General features: G+C 48.4%; 1 long non-coding RNA gene across 1 annotated transcript; it reads right to left on the minus strand.

Annotated features, from left to right (window-relative positions):
• Positions 1 to 355: 355 nt before the first annotated feature.
• Positions 356 to 4,648, minus strand: LOC102026399. Its single transcript, XR_262959.1, has 3 exons — positions 4,564 to 4,648; positions 3,496 to 3,592; positions 356 to 1,681 (listed from the first exon to the last, which is right to left on the minus strand). It is a non-coding gene; the product is annotated as an uncharacterized LOC102026399 (long non-coding RNA).
• Positions 4,649 to 7,332: the final 2,684 nt, after the last annotated feature.

The following is a 7,332-nucleotide window of genomic DNA, read 5'->3' on the forward strand; positions in this document are numbered from 1 at the left end:
AAAATGAATACACATGTTAAGATATAGGTAAAAATGCATGAAAAATATACATACACAAAGTACATATCTACCCACTGTATAAAATATATTCTGTAAATGTTTACACAAATGTTTAAACATACATACACAAGTGGTGTATGTATGCAGCAGTTATATTCTTTGGGCTCGCATATTTATAATATATTTTTCCCTGGTGGTTTTAAAAATAAGAGTAGGAGGGAAGCCTGGGCACCAGGAATTGCAATCTCCATCTATTGAAATTTTTTTTCCTGTTTTACATTCTTATTATTCTCTGTCTTTGGCTTTAAGCATTATCATAAGTGATCTCCTATCTCTGTTTTCCGTTGTAGCTCTGACCTGAAGCTGGAATACATATTTAGAACATACTAAGTCCTGTTCGCATCAGGGTCCACTGCATAATCATACGTATAGAACGAGCCTTGTATAACTAGGTCACCTCATGTGTCTCGATGCACTCTTTTAGGTCTAAGGTAAATGTGTTACAGAAACACTCCTTGCTGCCAGGCAGAAAGGGGGAAGCCTTCAGGCTCTGGCAAGGTATGTAGCAGGCTCTTTGATTCTTGGCGGTGTGCTGGGCGCTCAAGGGTTCCTGAAGGGTAAGGTTTGTTTAAGTTTTACATTTTTATTTTAAATTCTTGAGTCTAGGGAGCAACATGAAACAGGGGGTGGGCTTCTAGATCTCTCACAAATCTGGGAAGGCCCACTGCCCTACACCCAGCTAGGGTGGAAAGAATGCCGGCCTTCTTAGCCACTGGTTCCCATCCTTAATCTGCACTGGGTCTACACAAGCACCAGAGAAAGACTATCCCACAGCCCAAGGTGCGGTTTTTTTTACCCGTTTTTCTCAACTAAGTCCATTCCCAATGCTTTTTGGAGAGCCATTTTCTGACACTGAGCTGTTCTGGCCTCCTAAAAATTAGTCCCACTTGGGTCTTAGCAACTAAAACCCCAGAACTCTCTGACACATACCTATGGCAAAATTCTTTGAAAGACAGTGTGCTCACATCCAGCAGAGATATTGTTTATGAGTCCACGGGTTCCGTGTAGACGCGGCCATATTTTACAGTCCAAAGGAATCAATTAATTAGCGCCTCCCAGTCCCCCCGCCGGCCACTGCTCGGCTGAGCGCAAGCGGCTGAGATAGATGTGCGTGGCCAGCTCGCTGGTCTTGTTAACAAGCCTCGTCATAAAGATGGAGATGATAAGGAGAGCAAGGAAGCTCCGGCGGCCACGAGGGGGGGCTTCCAGGACCGGGCCCTGCGGCGTGTGAGCAGCACACGGCTGTTGCCCCGGCGCTGCCCCGTGCCCACTCGGGTTTAGCCATCCTTCTTTCCTCCTTAGGTGTTAATGCTGCCAGCAAGAACCGAGATAACTGCTTCCCCCTTCCCCATCCCTGAATTTTCCCTTTTCTTCGGGTCCAGCCCAAATTCAGGTTTAAAAATTAAAAATATAGAAACCTCTGTCCATGAGTGCCTGTCCTGCCCTCTGCGACATTTGTTCGGGGACCTGCCGCCTGGCTCCTTTCCCTGCATTGCTCTGCGTGGTTCCCTTTCATCTCCGGCTGGCGAGCTGAGTGTCTTTCTTCCTTTAGCGCGCACTCTCTCTCTCTCTCTGGCTTCGAGGTTGCTTTTTCTACCGTGCTGGCGCAGACTCCAATGAGCTTGTAAAAAAAAAAAAAAAATACAAATACCCCCTGGTTATCTCACACCAGAGTGAACACCCCCAGATAAGCCAGACCCAATGAAAATAAAATTTTTTAAAAAAAGAAACACCTTGGGTGTAATTGCTGGTTTAGGTTGTAGCACTTAATTCTGTTTATTCTTGCCGATGTGCATACTTAACAGAGAGATATTGATATTAAAGGGCAAGGGGGAATTAATTTTACTTTTATAGTCATCTATTAAGAGCAGATGATCTGAGTCTCCTTTAAAGGGACCAAGGGTGGGGGGGGGGGATAGGGAGGGGAAAGAGAAAAATATGACTGAAGGGGAACAAAGATCTTTGCCTGAAGAAACAATGTAACACTAGACAGAACTATAAAGTCTGGGAATGTAAGAACGCAGGACTTTCAGCTTCCCCCATTTGGAATCCTGTCCCTTGCACTTCCTGCTGAAATCCCGACCTTGACTACACAGTGGTATTCAAGGAAGAATTCATGCAATTATCCGGATAATTGTAGGGGGAGTAAGAGAAAGCATTTCCCTTTTATTGTCTGACCCTCTCTGGTGTCTGTGCAGAGGAGAAGGAGGAGGGGCCAGGGGGTGTATGGGATATAGAGAAAAAGAAGATGGTAGGGTCTCTCAGTATCACCCTAAGTCCTACAAAATGGCTACTCCTAAGTCAAGGAGGCCCCAGGTAAGAGCTTAGGGATTTTGAAACATACTCAAGAAAATACAAGAGATCCAGTCTGAAAGCCTCTGATCCAGTTTCATTTTTGATATTTGCTTGGCTTCCCTTTGACCACACAGATCTATCTCCTCTAGTGTTGTAATCATCACAAGTAAATGGGTAATAGGTAATTATAGGGGTGTCGATTATATTATTTTATAGCCACACAAGATATGATTAGAGTTAATGCTGGAGGATTTGTTGGGCCTGGGAGGCTGCAAAAACCATGGTAGAGAGGCTCTGAAAGTCTTATTTTTTCCTATTTCTACATGTATGGGAACCTCCAGAAACCCCTAATGATCTGAACTCCTGCCCTGGATGTCTAAAGGGAAATCTTTGGGGGTTTTGGAGCTATAGAGCCCAGAGAAGAGTGAACAACTACTTGGTATTGAACTCTGCCCCTCTCAGTCTAGGGAGCAGAGGAGCTGTACTTTCCCTGTTTCCCCACAATCAAGAGCTTAGCTCTCAGCACCAGGCCGCTATGATTATGAAAACATGGCAGGTGAGGCCAGTGACAACAAGAAGGGATTTATGAGAAGCCATGTTCATTGCCAACCCCAAGTGGATGTAATTCACCCCGGAGTGAAGCCTTTTTTGATCACAGATCGGCCTTCTTTCCTAGAGCCTCTGCCCCAAGGATGCATACAAAGGGTCAAAAGCCCAAGTGGCACCACAGAGGCCAGCTCAAGGTGGAATAAGGGGAACACTGAAAACATTTCTGTCTTGTTTCTGGGAGTCAGGAGACCAGAAGGCTCTGGGAGAAGGGGGAAGAGATTGCCCTCGAAGCAAAAGTGGAGAGCAAGACAAGAGAGTGGAGGAAAAATATGAAACCACAGGCAAGAAAACAAGGAATAAGTGAAAGAATGGGGACAGGCAGGATGGGAGGAGAAAACAAAGCAAGGAAGGAAAGAAAAGGAAAAGGCAGGAAAAAAAAAGAAAATACAAGGACTGAAAGAGAGGTGGGAGGGAGGGAGACAGGCAGAGAGAGGCAAGGGTCAGTGGTTGCTCGGGCTCTGCCTGGCGGCGAGCAGCAGTCTGGGTGGGCGGGGGCGCCATGACAAAGTGAAGGTCAAGTTAGCATCGTACCTTATAAGGAAGGCGACAGTCCTCTATTTCAGTCTTTCTCTCCAGAAGGACTCGGCAGTGGTATTTCTGGTCTTGTAAACACTGGACTCTATGAGACCTTAAAAAAATAAAGACTGTCCTCATTCCTTTATTGGGGGTGAGTGCTGCCGGCTAGGGGAAGCTCCGGACAGGAAAGTCAACTAATGAAGACTCCAGGAAACTTTTTTCTCTTTTTCTCTGTCTGGCTGCGCTCCCTGCCAGCTGGGGCTCCCTCCCTCCCCCACCCCGCCTCTCTCTCTCTTTCTCCTCCCCCCCCCCCAGTCTTCTGTATCTTTTCCACACGGTAACTCTCAGCTCGATCTCTCCGCTCCCCTCTCCCCTACTACAGACTTCTAAATCTGTTTCATTCCACCTCGAAGTGCAGCAGGACGTAAGAACTGGAAAGAAAATTAAACGCCATAAAGAAAAGTTCATTTACAGCTTACATGTCTGAATATTACGGGTTCCTTCAGAAAACAAAGCGGTATATTCGGTAAGGAGAAGCGAGTGAGTAGCAGGGATGGGGCGGGCTGCTGCGGTGCGGTAGGAGACTTGGATGTATTCATTCCTGGGATCCAGAGACGGAAAGAAAGGGAGAGAAGCAGGGAAGTGAGAGAGGAGCGTTTTGACCCAGCGACTGGCAAGGAAGGAGGCTGCAGCTGGTGGGATTGGGAGCAAAGTGGGGACCGTGCGAGGACGCGGTACTGCTGCAGCGATTTCTAGTGCTGAACTGGCTCAGCCCAGGCCGTGTGTCCGGGAGAAGCAAGTATATTAGATATTTGTTGGTCTCAGGGAACTAGGCTGGGAGGCAGGAATGGAGGAAGGCAGGGAGACTGGAGAGAAAGGCGGAGCCACAGCCGGCCTGAGATGGAGAGACCCGAAGCCACAGCGGGTGGCAGTGGACAGCCGGTGGGCTCAGCTGAAGGCTTCGGGCGGAAGAAGTCTGCACTGGGACCCTCAGTCCTTTCCTCCGGGGTTGCCCTGAGACTGGGAGCATGGGAGAGGCGAGAGAAGGTATTGTTGGTGTAGGGGTATTTACAGAGGACTCACCTTTCTCCTGGATCTCGCAGCTTCTTTTCCTGTCCTCTGGCTCAGCTGGTACAGCCATTTTTAGTTCCAATTATTTCTTTTTAAAGTGGAATTCTAATGGGAAGGGAAGGGAAGGTGGTCAGAAAGTGATGGGGGGGCGGGTTCTGGTTAAACTTAATGCTCTAAACAACCCTAAATGTTATCTCCACCCTCCCCAACTAGAAAACTGGCCCCTGAAATTGCCCCCCTCCCACTTTACCGACGTGGTTAGGAGCACCTCAGGACTATTAGAGACCTGAAGTGGGGCCTGGGGCCTGGGTAGCAGCAACCAGGTCAGTGGATGCAGTTGGTAGAGCTCCTAGGCCTTGGTCCCTGGTGCCCTCCTATCCTATGTTCTGATAATGAAAAACAAAGAGGTCTGATTTGATTATTTCTAATGGTGAAATATCCTGGCTTTCAATGTAGCTTCTGACCCCAAGATCGAAGGTGGTAAGTGTTTCACCCATAGACATTAAATCTGGGCAAAAAACCTCTTAGGTTACAAGGTAGCTGGGCTCAAAGGGCTAGAATCTAGCCAGGGTGGATACATTAATTACCAAGAAACCCCAAGGAGGGAATGGACGGCCCTGTTTGACAGGTTGTAGGGTTCTGTGCAGAGTAATTTTAAATGTTAAAATGGGGAAGGGGGCTTTTGGATGTCCCCTCAGTTTGCGATGGGGTGCCCCAGGAAGTGAGAGGGTTTACCAGCAGGGATGCTTCCCCCTAGTGTGAGAAAGATAGAGATAACCAGACTTTACCCTGTAAAAATGTGCTGCATGTCTGTGGTAAGAAAATTGGCAGACACTTTGGAAATGTAGGACTTATAAGGAGTAAAGCAAAGCAGACACCTTGGTGAAGGCAGAGGCTGAGGTGTGACTTAGAGTGGGTTAAGAAATCTGAGGAAGTAAGCCTGAGCCGACATCACCCCAAACCGTTTCCTCAGGGAAGTCAGATACACACAATGGGCTTCAATATTGAAAAACACCAGATGATCTGTTTGGAGGGACATAAACAGGCCAAGCGGATGCAGGTTAATAAAACCCGCAAAAGCCTAGACAGGAACACTTAAAATGGCCCAGAACAAAACACAACCGTGACAAATTCTCACCCAACACACAACTACACGCACGGAAATGTTCCCAGACACACAGAGAAAGAAACCTTCCCTACCTTCACTGGTGGACACTCAGGTATACCTGCCCAGCTCCAAGAACACACAAATTTGTTCACTCTCCTAAACTAACCCAAAGAAATCTTTGGGAGTGACAGGCAGGCCCTGGCGGCACTGTACACCCCACAGAGTCAGTCCATGTTCCCCTGAGCCTCACTAATGCACGATCCAGATCCATACTCGGAGATAAAAGTCTAGACAATAGACGGCTGTTTATGACGAGGCTCTCCAAGTTTGGGGCCAGGCGATAAATCTTAGGCGAATCTTCCTGTAACTCAACTTCTGTCTGTAAGTGAAGAGAGAACCACGGAGACCGCAGAGGAAAGCAGCAAAATGGGGGAGACTTTTAAATCATCTTCCTCACTTGGGAGAGCAGGGTAGGCTGTCAATTCGCCCCACACAGCAGTCCACATTGTGGAAGCTCTAGCACCAAGCTTCCCGGCACTGGCAAGTTAGGGCTTCACCATCTGCCCTGGCATCAGGAATCCTGAAAATCGAAATCTGGGTGAAATGTGCTGGCAGAAAGGCAGGGCCTGGAAGCTGGGACAGATCCACACACCATTCTTGCTAGAAGCAAAGTGTCTTTGTTTTTGTTGTTGACTAGACCCTTCTCTGTCACCTGAATTTCTCAATCTCTCTCTCTCCCTCCCTCTCTCTCTCTCTCTCCTTTTCCTTTTCCTTTTTGGACTGATGGGCTGTTCCCTTCTACATTTTCGACTCGGGAGTCTGATTACAAGTAAAGCGCCACTGAAGTTCATCTCATAAAAATGCCGAGAGCTCACTTTGATCAGCGAGGACTGGGTCCGGAGCCTAAGTAGGCGCTAAAACCAGGGAATGGCGGCTCCAGCCAACCCGTCCTCTGCTCCGCAGTGAAGTGGGAGACCGGGTAGCCCAAGAGGGCAACCTCCCCCAGAGAAAGTATTTTCTGTGGGGCCTCAACTGGCTTTGGAAAGTAAAGGCCCAGTGGCAGCGACTCCATATCCAGACTGCTTTTAAGACATTTCCTTCATTTTAGAGCATTTGGTGAGGGGGCCAGTGAAACTGGCTCGTAAAATAAGGCTTTTATGGGGAGAAATGGGGTCGTGTTGCTGGTCTCCAGGGACAGTCCCTCCATGGAGGACGCTGGGTGGGACTGTGAGGGTGGAAGAGCTGCCCTTCTCAGGGCCCTCTACCTCTTCCATAGCCAAAGAGCGGGCACCAGTCCACCCGCTTAGGTGGCCTCACTTGGGGAGGGAGTTGGGCTTGAGGCGCTAACGAGGACTGAGGAGAGGTGAAAGCCACAGATCCGAAGTTCCTCACTTTCCTGTTCCCTGGCTGGGGGTGGAGTAAGCATGTGGGCGTCCTGGGCGCCAGATAAACCACTGGCCTGAAAATCCCACAAAGACCCCTGAAGGGATTATTCAACACAGCAGTACCGTCCTAAAGAAGAGAAATATGTGCAAAAAGGTGCAAGCTCATCTGTAATGAGGGCTCCTGCCTACCAGGCCAGCCGGGAACAACTGGGTGTCCTCCAGTGGGACTCCCCTCCTTTTTATTGACTCCACATGGGGCTGAATTTCTCCTCACAGGGTTTCCTTTTT

The sequence above is a fragment of the Chinchilla lanigera genome, unplaced genomic scaffold, assembly GCF_000276665.1.
Source record: "Chinchilla lanigera isolate Chin_1 unplaced genomic scaffold, ChiLan1.0 scaffold00057, whole genome shotgun sequence".
Lineage (NCBI taxonomy): Eukaryota > Metazoa > Chordata > Mammalia > Rodentia > Chinchillidae > Chinchilla > Chinchilla lanigera.